The following is a 14,046-nucleotide window of genomic DNA, read 5'->3' on the forward strand; positions in this document are numbered from 1 at the left end:
GCCATCCGTCAGTGAGTTGGGAGCAAAATCAAGCACTAACCTGAGCAGGAACACACTTTACTCAGTCATACTCCCACAGGAGCTGTGGATAACCAGCTCTAAACTGGGAGGTGTCAGCTTTCCCTCATTCCTGCTCACTAATATCATCCTCTCCTTGCTTTTATTTGGATCTTAATGACCTCAACCTTTCATAAAAGGTTTGTCTCTTTTCTCCTCCCTCTATGGGAACCCAAAATAGCAGATAACACAAAGAAATAAATATAATTTAGGTGTAGAATAAAATCTATCTACTACTGTGAGTATGCATGAGAGAGTGTCTCATTGGCATGCACCAGATTGGACTAAATGGCAGGAATTTCTCAAGGGACGATAACCTCCAGATACTGCAACAAAAGCCTTATTCCCCACACTCTGCAAATTATTTAATTTAAACACTGCTTGATATGACTCTCTAAGGAGAAGGGTGTTTTCCCAGATTCATTTTTAATTTGTTGGTGTGTACATGCATGCATGCATATAAGAATTGGCCTTAACAAATGCATTCACTGCTGCTATCTTAAACTCAAGCTTCTGAATGCAGAACCAAAACCTACAAACTGCTACCTAAAACCATGAAAAAGATGAAATGCACACGCAAATTTTAGTTGAGGAAAAAGAGGAAGAGTGAGTTGCTCATTTTCTAGTGTCCCTATCCCCACTTGCAATTACCTTGAGAGATATAAATAAATATTTTTAATTACTCCATGTGCTTTAGGGGAATATGTGTATGTATGAATATGTGTGAATATATATAGCATGGCTAATTTTATAGACGAGAAAATTGTCATACTCATTGGTACATTTTACTAAAGCAGGAGAAGCAATGCAAAGATTAAAGAATCAGTTTTTATCAGTCCTGTGAAGTGCTACATCACAGGCCAAGGAGAGAATTCCTAGCATTCTTTTAATCCTTCTGCTTCTTCTACTAGCTTAACTTCTGCTTTTCAGCAACATATTAACCAGGAAAGGATACTGGTGAAACAAAATCCCTGAATGTTCTGCTCAGTATTTTGCCAAATGTTGTCATCAAAAAACTTACCTTTTAAAAATGTTTACAGGTCTCCTTAAAGGTTTCAATGAAATTTACCCCCTGGACAGAATTTCTATGTAAAGGTTAGAAAGATTAACCCTGCTACAAATGCAACCATGAATACCTGGGGCCTACATCACAGATAGTCTTATTACATTGACTAAATCAATTTAAAAGCAAATAAGCCCTAGACAATAATTTCAATATCAACTTACTCTTGTGCTTCTTCATCAGAATAAGTTAAAAGTACATGAACTCCCTTTCACCCATCACCTTGGTTCCCCCTGGTTTTCTCCCCATGTGGTGCCCTCCACACAGGTAAAGTGACCTCCTTTTTCCCACCAGCCTAGTTATTTATTGATATAAGCCTGCATTCTGGGGCATTATCAGCTAATGCATAATTCAAAATCTCTGGCATGTGACCTGCACTTTTACCTTACCATCTGCATTCTGAATGAAAGATAAGAGGGAACATTTCTAAACAGTGCACACAAAAGGATGCCTAAACATTAACAGCACACACACACACACACACACACACACACACACACACACACCTTGCATGCAAGCCCTGCCCTGCCCAGCCTCCCCTGCCCCAGTCAGGTTTGTGTACCTTGCAACTCCCACAGTCTCTCATATAGGTGTTATACTGAGAAAAAAAATCATTCCATAAATGGTCCAAAAGTTTACACTGATTGAGAACAATGGAAATTTTGAAAAATCTCTAAAAATGGAAAAAAAAATCACAATTATTACCTTAGAGTCACGTTCTAGACTGGCAGTCAGGTGTTTTTGGGCAGCTTAATAGCTTCAGATTTCTGTAATTAAGAAAAAAGGTAGCTTTAGGACATGTTTTCCAGTGCTGCAGGGTATGCTATGTGTCTGGGAGAAGAGGAGAGCAGAGCATAAATGAAAGAGAAGGGTGAATAGAAAAAGCTTCTTTTTATGTTGGAGGGACTAGGAAAGGACACCAAAGGTATGAGGAAGTGGGAGGCAAGAGAAAGAGAGAGTTAGGAAGCAACCTGATCAAGGGACAGAAATAAGAGGTGGGAGTTTGTGATCAACTGTATCAGGGAGTTAATTCAGTCAGAACCAATTCTGTAAAAGTGTCTTAAGTGATTTTTTTTTTTTGCTCATAATGAATTGATTCTCTTCTGATTGAACTGATTAAATTAACTAGCCATTTTCAGCTATGTGTAAAAAGGGAAAAATGAGTGGACACATCCACCTGCAAATATACAGATCCAGGAAACCTGTATGCTCTGAGCACATTTACAATCTAATCATCATAAAAATACAGGCACACAAGTACACAATGTGCAAATATATATACATAACTGTGCTATAATATTGAATTTTGTCACAAAATACCATCACCATTCACTAGAAAATTCACTAGCACACTACGTACATATATACACACATAATATCAATATATATATGTGTGTGTGTGTGTGTGTTTTGACCTTTCTCTGGTCCAAACACTGTCTCTTTGGTAATCAGTTTATCCTTAATAATGTAAATATGTGTTATTCACACACTGACATTATGTATTAGTACCATGTTAAAAGTAAGGTTCATCACCCTCTAGTGCACTTCTCTCAAAAACCTTAAGATCATAATAAGGTCACCATATCATTTGAACTTATTTCTTAATATAAGATCCTAGCAGATATTTCTTACATATTTCTGAGTCCACCAAGCAATAATTCCTCCTTTTTATAAACATAAAAGATATGAATTATTAAAAAATTAAAGACACTTAGAATAATGCTCATCTATAGGCAAAGTATTTATTTCAACTTTCATCATTCATAGTTTATGGCATTGATTTTTTTTCATTAGTTTACTTAGTATTAGGCTTCCACTGAACTCATCAATAAAAAATGAATTTTGGTAACTTTCAAATCCACTATATTACTTTCTCTTTTATTTGTAGTGAATTTTTCTTTTCTCAATGGTATTACTGCAATAAGTCAGTCATTATTTCTTTATGTTTTCCCTTCCTCCTTTAGTATTTCATTTCCCTTTACAGCACATCTTGTGATCACAAAGAAAACAGAGACACTTATTTCTTTTAACAGTTGAAATTGCTGCAAGTGATTTAGCTGTCATTTAATTTGATTCCTCTCTTCTGTCTATGGAGAAATATGTTTAATGTACTGGAAATTATGTTAATAAGAAAAAGCATTATCTCATTTAATGAAATAAATATACAAATATTTCAAAATAAAATAAAGAGGTAATCTTCAGTGAGAAAAATGTCTCCTATGGTTTGCATAAAATAAACAAATCAGAAAAAAGTCATAAATATATGGAAACACTCACAAAAGTCATGCCTACATTCAAAGGGGGAGGGAAAATCTTGGTAACTGAATTATCCACACCTTAATCATACACACACACACACACACACACACACACACACACACACCACTTTAATATCGGAACATCCTAAGTATTAAATTGTTAATTTCATATTTCAAATTACTTTAAGAGAATCATTTTATTATTTTTCAACATAAGTATTTGTGTGTACATAAAACATGGTTAGTTTTTTGCAATAGAAAATCGTCACATTCTTTGGCACATGAGTTTCTGAAAAGTTTCTTTGTATTTTTTCTCTCCTATTTCAGTTGGTTTCTCAATGATTGCTATTGCTGAAATTGATAATTATTAGCTCTCTTATTGAAAGTATGATTCACCCTGGTAACTACAAGAAAGGTTAGCATTCCTTTGATTTTGCTAATCAAAACAGAGTCAACAATCTTGTTCCAAAGCCTTTATATATTAAATTTTATCTAATGCATAAAAGGTTAAATAAATATTGCTAGTGATTTTAGCAAAACTTGAAGCAATTATGTAATAAAAGCATGACCAAAGTAACAGAAACACATAATTAGCAACTTAATTACTGGCATGAAGACAAGCTAAAGATGTCAATAAAAAAATCTTTAGTGACAAGATGATTTTATCTACTATAATTTGTGAGAAATATTCACCACCTGACGAGTAAAACTATTTTTATACAAAACATCTAAACCTGCATAAACTGAAATGCCCAATTTAAAATACTTCTGATTTCATACCATTGTATAGTGATTCATTACATTTTCTCTAATTTAGATTAGCACTTTCTTTTCTCTGAAAATACAGTATTTTCTGTCAGCAAGTAAAGAACATTTATTTTTAAATGAGCCAAAGTAGCAGGTGTTTTTATTTCAATTTCATTTTTCCAGCTTCAATAATGTGTTTGACAGAAACGCTTCCCTGTCTATAACATTCAAAATCTCCTATCTTTTCTCATCTCCTAGGCCTAAGCTGAAAAATACAGATAAAATATGAATAGTTTTTAAAAGACTTAGATGCCAGCAATAGTGGAAATAGACTAATTAGGCATTCCTGTAGGCTGCTCACAATTTCTTTTTTCTCCCCATCCCTATATCTAAAGCTATAGGTGGGATGTAAAGGGAATGAGTAAGTTCAGTTTATTGAGAAATGGTCCACTTGCATTTTTATCACAATCCAGATTTCAGATTTTTAACAGTGCTGAAATGAATACTTTACTACCTTTTATGTCACTGTTATTTAACCAGCAGCAGAAAACAGAGCCATAGTGAAAAATTTCCATCTTATAATAAAAAGCAAATGATTCAACTGGTAGTGTTTGATAGCCACTTGTATATCCCTAGTGCATGGAATGAAATAAGAAAGCTAGACTTGCTAAAAGTTTGATCTATAAAAGCTCTTGGGGCATGATGGAATACACTTAAACAAATAAAATCCAGCCACATAATAAATAACAACTCCTAAATAGCATTGCCTTTTCATAATTAACCTATCCATTTTAATCATTTTGACATGTAGTCCCAATTAGCTATTCTAATAAAACAGTTGAGTTTTATAAAAGGAATATAATATACAAAATCAAAGTTATATATTTTACTTGACTACAACTAGATACATTAAGTAGGCCAGTACAGTAGTTCCTCTGGTCAGGTGACTGACTTGCTATACCTGTAACCTAGGTTCAAGTCCCCTGCGTATCACATGGGAGTACTAAGTAAGGCACCAAGGGAAGCTTTGGTGATATGTCATCTCTCATTCTCTATTAGTTTTCTCCCTGTCTCTCTCTTTCACACTCCCTCTGTCTCTCTGAAAAAGTCATCCCAAAGCAGTGAGACCCCAGTATGCAAAGAATGAAAACAACAATAACAACGAACTTGACACATGAGAAATAAATAACTTAGAGATGAACCCCTTGACTAGTGAGTTGGTTACTGGACTGTTCATTTCTTACATATATTTTTATTACAGACCTCTTACTATCACAAAATGTTCACTTTTTCCAGTAATCTTTTTGATCACTGGTCATCATATATTTATTACCAGAATCTACATTTATGTTATAACCCTAAACTTAAACTTACTTGTATTTTTCAGCTGTAACCATCCAAAGTATTCTTCATTTTATATCTCTAGAGTTCAGATACAAGTTACCATTCATAAGTATGTTAACTTATATAGACGCATAGAATACCTGCAATGTTAATTGTTATGAAAGATTGTTAAACAGTAGTAGTTGCCTTTAGGAAGGGTGAAGACTAGTTGAAAAGATGCTGTGCACAAAAAGAAATGTTGCCTCTAGTGTAATTTCAAAAAATATCAAGTAGTTGGCACGTTAGACACAGGATGGTTCACAGGACAGAAAAAGCATGGCATCTCTGGGGGTAGACTTTGTTATAAGTGGATACTATAGGAAGAATTTTATAAAGCTTTAAAATACAACATCCTATTTGAACTAAACATCTTCTTACATAAGTGAATAAATATAGAGATTCAGAGTTTAAGTAATTTGCCAAGCAGAGTGTATTCAAATGAGGACTCAATTCTAATTTTGTTGACTCTAAATTCAAGGTATGAAGAAGAAAGCATTTGACATGATGAAATGATTAAAGGAATATATATCAGGTGACGAAGAGAGGAGAAAGAAATTCATGAAATGTGCTGGAAGGTTAGGTAACTACTGTTCTAGTAAACCCGTACAAGTCTTTGACTCTTTTTTTTTTTTTTTTTTTTTGCCACCAGAGTTATCATGGGGGATTGGTGACTATACAATGATTACACCATTCCTAGTGGCTATTTGTTTTCATTTCCTTACTTCCTTTTTCCTTCCTTCCTTCCTTCCTTCCTTCCTTCCTTCCTTCCTTCCTTCCTTCCTTCCTTCCTTCCTTCCTTCTAGGACAAAGAGAAATTTAGAGGAAAGGAGCAAAAGAGAAAGGAGGTAGAGAGGGGAGGAGAGAGATGTGGGGAGACCTGCCGCATACCTTCACCATGAAACTTATCCCCTCCAAGTGAGGAAGTGAGGACTGAGGGCTTGAACCAAGATCTTTCTATATGGTAACTTGTGAACTCAACCAAGTACTCTACCACCTGCCCCCTGAACCATCTTTTTATGTGGTTCCTAATTTCCCAAACATATTTTCTAGCATATATGATTGAGTTATATGAATGCCTAGGGAAGAGATAATCTGGGGGGGGGGGAGTTTGTTTGGTAAGGGCAGAGGGAATAGAGATAACGGATCCCCAGCACCTCCACAACCCAGGGATAAGTAGTGTTTGGCAAGGAGCAGGGACAGAGGTTTGGATGCAGAAATATATCATTTTAGGTATTACATGCTTAACTGTTGCTAAGTTTCACAGTCCAAATCACTAAACTTTTTGCTTTAAAACAATGATGCCAATCGTGAAATGTTCTCCCCAAAATAAATAGCAACTCCAGAGTCTTGGTGTGATTGTCCTTGAAATATAGCCAGTAATATTTCCTGGCTTTTAAATTAGATAATTGCATTTGGAAATTAGGCATGGCTTTCACGTCAGTTTTGAGAATGCACTCTCATCATTTACAGTGATGCTTTTAAAAACAATAAATTTTCCCTAAATAAACAATTATCTGAGTGTATACTACATATTTATTTATGATTTATTTCCCCTCAAAGTAATGAATACATACTTAAAAATATTTTCACTTCCATTTCACATAAGATTATCCCTATTCAATATATTTGTGCACCAGGAAAGATGCGCCAAAACTTAGTTTCCCTATTTCTGGCAATTTTTAAAAACAAATATGAGGCTACTAAAATGAATCCTAATAGTGATAGCAGTAATGAAAATGAAAAAAGATTGGATACATTTAATTGTAGAGGTAAATTAATACTAGATGCTTGTCCAAAACATTGTCTACCTCTAGGGTAAGTAAAATGAATACACGGGGTTTGCTTACTTGTGGATTGTGTGAAAAGATGTGTCACAGAGAAGGAGATGTATTTGAATATAATCCAACAAAGATTTGGCAGACTACACATTTAAAAGGTTGGGAATGCTTACAGAAATTGATTCATTCACACTGTTGTGAATCATTTAACACACACTTTAGAAAAAGTTTAGCATCTTAGTCTCTGCTTCCCACTTCCTAAGAAAGACCATTAATCAAAATGAAAGCTCCAATGCAGTACTGGGAATGGACAAAGAGACGAGAACACATGAAATGACTTTCCCCCTCTACAAGCAGGTTGGTTATTCTGGGTTTTTTCTTTGTTTTATTTATTTATTTTTTTGAGGGGGGTTGAGTAGGGAGTCTTATGTTGGATTATTGGTAGAGCTACATATAAACAAAAGTAAACCATGTATTTGAAACATACTCAGCAGCTTGCAGAAATAGCTCAGCTGATAGAGCATGAACATGTATGTCTAAGCCTCTCAGTTCAATCACTTTTATTCTGCCTTCATTCTTTCTTTCATACAAAATGCTCCCTAGATCATATGGCATAAATAAAACAAACACTTTTAAAATAATCTTAAAATACCTTTAAATGTTACAGAATTAAAATAGTAAATTACCCATGTGACTTAAACACAACCCTACTCCCAGTTATAAGCTTTTAAAGTACAGAATTAGTATAAATCATCAGATTACATTATTTGAAGAACCTCTATTTGCAGAAAAAATTGGTAAGATAATAAAAGAAATACAATGCTTTTCCTTAAAGGCAAATAATATAGTGGGTTGGGAGATAGCTCACCCAGAAGAGTGCATACTTTACAATGACTGAGAACCCAGGTTCAAGCTCCCAGACACCACATGGGAGAATCATGCAAGCAAGAAGATTTGTGTGAATGATGGTACAGTCTTTCAGTGATTCTTCTCTCTTTGTCTAGCTTCTTCTCTGTCTTTCACTATCTAAAAATTATATAGAAGGAGTTGTACGGGCACACAAGTGAAATCATCCACATGCAAAAATCCTGGTGGAGAATAGCAATATCACAACACAAATAATAATAATGATGATACTTTTTAAAGTATGTTATTTTAATGTTCCTCCTCCTCTCACATAGCTGAAACACTGCAAAAAGGAGAAAAGGAGAGACATCACAGCAGGTACCATTAACACCACCCATGTGCTGTTGTGGCTCAGACCTGAACTGTCCACATGGCAAGGCATATGCCCCACCTACAGATATACCTCTCAGCCCCATTTTAATGCTCTTTTTTTTTAATCTATCAATCTAGCAGTGTGAAGTTCATACCAGGATATTAGAAATAGACATTGGGGAAGCTGAAGTTCACATACCAAATTATTAACAAAGGTCAATAAAATTTGCTATATTTATTTAATTTCACAAGTGCCAGTAAGTTCAACAAAAGGAAATGATAAATTGTTAGTTAGTAAACATTCAAGTGATAAATTGTTAATGGTTGGAGTTGATAATGGTATCTACATTAAAAATAACAAGACAAAATATTTAAGGAAAAAAAAGCAAAGTGTAAATGCATATTTTCTTTCCAGCAGGTGGCTAAAAAAACATGTAGAGGTTTATAAAACAAAAGTAAATTATGCCAGAGCAGTGGGTGGAATTGTTTGAAGTGCACTAACCACACCTCATATGGAATTACTCATTCACTATGGCACAGCCACTATTCATACATTTAGGATCTTGGATCAATGCCCTATCCTCAAAAAGGATCTTCTACCATAAATAGGTCAAATACAACAATGAGTTATGTTCACCTTATAAAAATTTAGGGAAAATAGTAGTAGGAGGGGGAAAGTGATGAAGGTTTAAAGATCTGTCATATCCCTGCTGATAAGCATTTTGATTATTTTATTTTATTTTATTTACTCTGTTATCAGGTGGACTTTTTCAGGAGACACAGTGATAGAGAGAAATATAACACATCAAAAATTTCCTCTATTGTAGTGTTGCTAGTGTGTGTGTGTGTGTGTGTGTGTGTGTGTGTGTGTGTAAGAGAGAGAGAGAGAGGTGGGGGGTGTCAGCCATGAACCCAGGTCCTTAGCATAAAAAGCAAGAGCACTATCCAAGTGTGCTATCTTGCTGGCATCCATTTTATCTATTTCTTTGGTACATATGACAAAGGTAATGAGAAACAAAATTGCTACTTTGTTATTTGGACTAAAGCAGGGATTATAATCCTTCTTTATCTTAAACACTTCACTCCTTTGACATGTTAATATGTTGAACTTTTAATTTAACTCTCATATCAACCCTATTACTATTACCATTGTATAGATGAAGAAGATGGAAGAAAGAGGTTAAGTAACTTGCCTGGCTTTGTATATTTATGTCTGTCTCACCTTTCCTTTTCTGAACCAATAGCAGGGGTTGTGTTTAGGTTAGAAATGACAGGAAGTACCTAATGGAATACAGACAACTGCTGCACCAAGCCAGAACTCAAATTTCTCAAGCACACCTGTGTGCCTGGGGAAGGAAATTGTTACACAAGGAAATGGATGGGAGTGGTAACAGGTATGGATGTGGTTTAGAAAGGAGGTGAAGGCGGGGCTTGGATGTTTATAAGCCAGACTTGTGTTTCTCTTACTCTTCTCTCTCTCTCTCTCTCATTCTCCCCCTCTCCCTTCCCCCTTCCCCCCTCTCCCTCTCTCCCTCACTTGTTCTCTGTCTCTCTCTCTCTCTCCCTCTCCCTCCCTTCCTCCCCCTCTCCCCCCTCCCCTCCTCCCCTCCCCTCTCCCACTCTCTAATATGTGGATGTTCTCAATTTTCCTGAATAAAGTTTAAAATTACTGAAAACCATGTTTTCTCCTCAGTTCTTTGTTGAGATTCTACATGTCAAAACTTTAAGCATGTGGGGAACAAACTTGGCCTGTAATTTCCCCCAATACAGACACACCCAGTGCTGTCATGGCCTTCATATCCATAATCCTTGTTCAGAGTTTCTGTTCTCAAGCCATCTGGGACATGTGCCTTATTCTCCATGTAAGAATGTTAGAGAAAGGAATTTCGAAATATAATGCCTGTCTGTCTGTCTCTCTCAATTACTTTTCTTTGATTTCCTGGTTTTTTTTTATTTACCTTTTTTTTTTACCAGATTACTGCTCAGCACTAATTTATGGTGGTGCAGGGGATGGAAACTGGGATTTTGGAGCCTCAGGCATGAGAGTCTTTTTGCATAATCATTATGCTATTTACCCCTGCCCAATCTCTTTCTCTTTATGTGTATAATTAATTTTCATTTGTGGAAGAGTAGTTAATTTGGAACTAGAGATGTGAATGCAGAAAAGTTAATTCCTATAGACTGAGGACAAACTTGTAAGTTGTTTGATTTTAAACAGTAGTTCTCAATTCTTACTGCACAATTAGAATCACCTGGGGAGCTTTAAAAAAAAAAAAATCCTTGCCCTGGCCCCATCCCCAGAGATGCTGACTTAATGGGCTGGGGTGGGGCTCAGGCACTGGTATTTTTTCAAAAGCTCCCCTGGTGACTTTAATGTGCAGCCAGGGTTGAGACCCACTGATTTTACAGTCTGGGTATTGCAGCCAAGATAGAACTGCCTGACAAGTCAGGAGAGTTGATTTCTATGATTATTTGATGGATTTATGCTCTTATGCAGTGGATCTTAGTTTGTAAGCAATAATATGGGAATAACAGTATATTACAAATCAAAGCTGAAGAATTAAATTAGAGGTTTTTTTTTCTCTGTCCCTTCCAGATGTGGGTTGACCTGCAGCTCAAGATACTTGCTTCAGTATCTTAAAGGAAAGGAAGTGGGACATGAGAGCAAAAATAAAAGGAGGATATCATTAACAGCTATTATTTTAAAATGTTCTCTATTTTGACAAGGGAATAAATGTATTTGACAATGCATGTTAAAAACTAGCTCAGAATTATTTTTTAGTTTCATTTTCTCAATCTCTTAATTCAAATTTATACTTACTTTTAACCCATTTAAGATCCTTAGAAGCAAAAAGGTATTTTAAGATGGAATGAATTCCTCTTTCCACTATATTAGGATAATGACACTACCTGTATTCAGACACCAACCTTTACCCCAGGAATGTCTCCCAGAAAATACAAAAACACAAACAACTTGAGAGACATATGTCAAATCTTAAGCATTTGCCTTTTCAAGATGTTTTTATTAAATCCTAGAAAAGAAATAATTTTCTTTTACTTTTAAAGAGAATTATTCCAAATAGTAACAACACTCGAAAGTATTTTAACTCCACTGATATATCCCAGGTTCGCAGTTATATCACTGTGTCAATAGTAGAATTGTGAATATCTTAAAGTAAAGCCAGCAGAGAATGTAAGGTTACTGAAATCTTGGATTCCTTTTTAACTTCAGAAGTAGGATTGGGTGACATGATAATTATGTTATGTAGAGATTTATTACATTTTTATATCTGGCAACATCCCTTGGCCTATATTTGTATCTGTGATATACCTGAGGTTTTCACGGAAAGCAAGATGAGTACAAGAGTGATGAGGAGCTCAAACACAATACTTGACCTAAATACATTATGTAGCACTGGGTATCCGTTAAATAGGTCAGCCTAGGCTCTTAAAAGTTATGCAAAACTTATTTCTGCCACACAGGAGATATGTCACTAGTCAGGCTGTATAAAAATCAGCTTTCTAGGCAAAAGGAAAAATGTTCTCATTGATGATGAAGAAAAAAAAAAACTCTCACCATATATAACATGTCTTAAATACTATACTATGCCTGTCATATGTCTTTAGGCCACAGAAAGTAATAAAAGCAATGAACTGATAAAATGCCTAACAATTCCAGAATTCATTTAAGTGGATGGGAGTTCTTTGAGCACTGCTATAGAAATTTCTGTTCTTCCAGCAAAAGCAAATTGGATTTTGAAGATGTACAGGTCTCAGTTACCAAATCAAAGTTGTGCTTATTGTCACAGGATACAGACCTGGCTGACTGCTTTAACAGCGATGAAACATGCAAAGTTGAACCTCATCAGGGCTGAGGTACCTGAGATGCCACCTCTATCTACCTCCACGTCTTTACCTGTCCTGGCTGGGAGTATGGATCAACCTAACAACACCCATGTTCAGCAGAGAAGCAATTACAGAAGCCAGACCTTCCACCTTTTGCACCCCATAATGACCCTGGGTCCATGCTCCCAGAGGGATAAAGAATAAGAAAGCTATGGGGGGGGGGGGAGGATGGGATGTGGAACTCTGGTAGTAGGAATTGTGTAGAATCGTACCCTCTTATCCTATGGTTTTGTCGATATTTTTATTTTATAAATAAATTAATAACAATTTAAATAAAATATTTAAAAAATAAAAAAGAAGTTTGCAGGAAAAGTAGAAAAAAAAATTGTTCTGTCCTGTCCTATTTCAATGTGGCTTCCTTATCAGCCTCAGGGTTGCATAAAACATCAAAGAAAGGGCCAGCAAGATAGCTAAGTAGATAGTGTACCTACTTTGATATGCACAGGGTCCAGGTTTTAGCCTTACCACCGTCACACCCCACCTCATTACGCAGCAAGAATCTTTGGTGCTGTGGAATCTTTCCCTTTTCCTCTGTTTCCCTGTCTCTGTCTCTTCTATGTCTAAAAAAAAAAAAAAAAAATTCAGCCTGGAATGGTGAAGTCTTGTTGGTGATGACTGAAAACCAATTTAAAAGCAAGTTAAAGGAGGCCACCAGGTTGTAGCACACACAGTTAACGCACAGATTACCAAGATCAAGACACGGGGTTCAAGTTCCTGTTACTGACCTGCAGGGAGGGGACACTTCACAAGTGGTGAAGCAGGTTTACTGGTTGCTTTCTCTCTTCCTCTCTATTTCTTCCTCCCCTCTCAATTTTTATTCTGTCCCGTCTAATAAAAAAAGAATTAGAAAGAAAAAAAATGGCCACAGGGGATGGTCAATTCATGGTGCCAGGTACTAAGCCCAGCAATAACTCTGATGGCAAAAATGAATGAATGAATGAATGAATGAGGAAAAGAATATTTTTCTAAAGAAAAGCAAGTTAAGTTTCAAATAAATTAAAGAATTGTAAAACATTTTTTTTCATGCTCAAATCAATAATATTTGATGATGCTAAGGTTTCTTTCTCATTGCTAGGCACTAAAACCATAGCCAGTGATTCTCCAAATCTGGTTCCAGTCCAGTACTCAGCAGCATCAAAGCCAAATGGGAAGTTGTTTGAAATGCAGACTATCCCTGCTGAGACTCACTTCTGAAACTTTGGGGTTGAGACACAAATGTTGAGTGATTTAACTAATCCTCCACTCTGAGAATTTCTGAACTAAGTCATCAATTACTCAGCATGAAACTGACCATAACAGTTCCAATTTAACAAAACAACTATTAATTATCCTTAATAATTAGAGATAGGAATCAAAGTAAGTTAAAGAACATCTCCAAACCTCACGTTAGCCAAGAGAAAAATCTTCCTCCAAATAAATGTTTTATAAGTATGGACAAGTACAGTCAGAATTCCAAAACTCAACCTGAATTTAGAAATTCGCATGGAATTCCTCTGCTTCTGAAAACATGAGTTAAAAAATTAAGTTTGTTGAGAATAAAGTAAGATATGAACAAAAGAAAAGTAAACAGTCTTCTATTTACTAATCATATAGTTTACCCTTTAAAAACTTTTAAAAAATTATATAGAGTTTAAAA

General features: G+C 35.5%; 1 long non-coding RNA gene across 1 annotated transcript in view; it reads right to left on the reverse strand.

Moving 5' to 3' along the window:
* Positions 1-1,705: 1,705 nt before the first annotated feature.
* Positions 1,706-14,046, reverse strand: part of LOC132537666 (uncharacterized) — a 315,011-nt gene continuing 302,670 nt past the window's right edge. Inside the window, exon 3 of the long non-coding RNA XR_009549130.1 lies at positions 1,706-1,887. This is a non-coding gene — a long non-coding RNA (uncharacterized LOC132537666). The remainder of the gene's footprint in view (positions 1,888-14,046) is intronic.

This window comes from Erinaceus europaeus, chromosome 3, assembly GCF_950295315.1.
Source record: "Erinaceus europaeus chromosome 3, mEriEur2.1, whole genome shotgun sequence".
NCBI classification, from domain to species: domain Eukaryota; kingdom Metazoa; phylum Chordata; class Mammalia; order Eulipotyphla; family Erinaceidae; genus Erinaceus; species Erinaceus europaeus.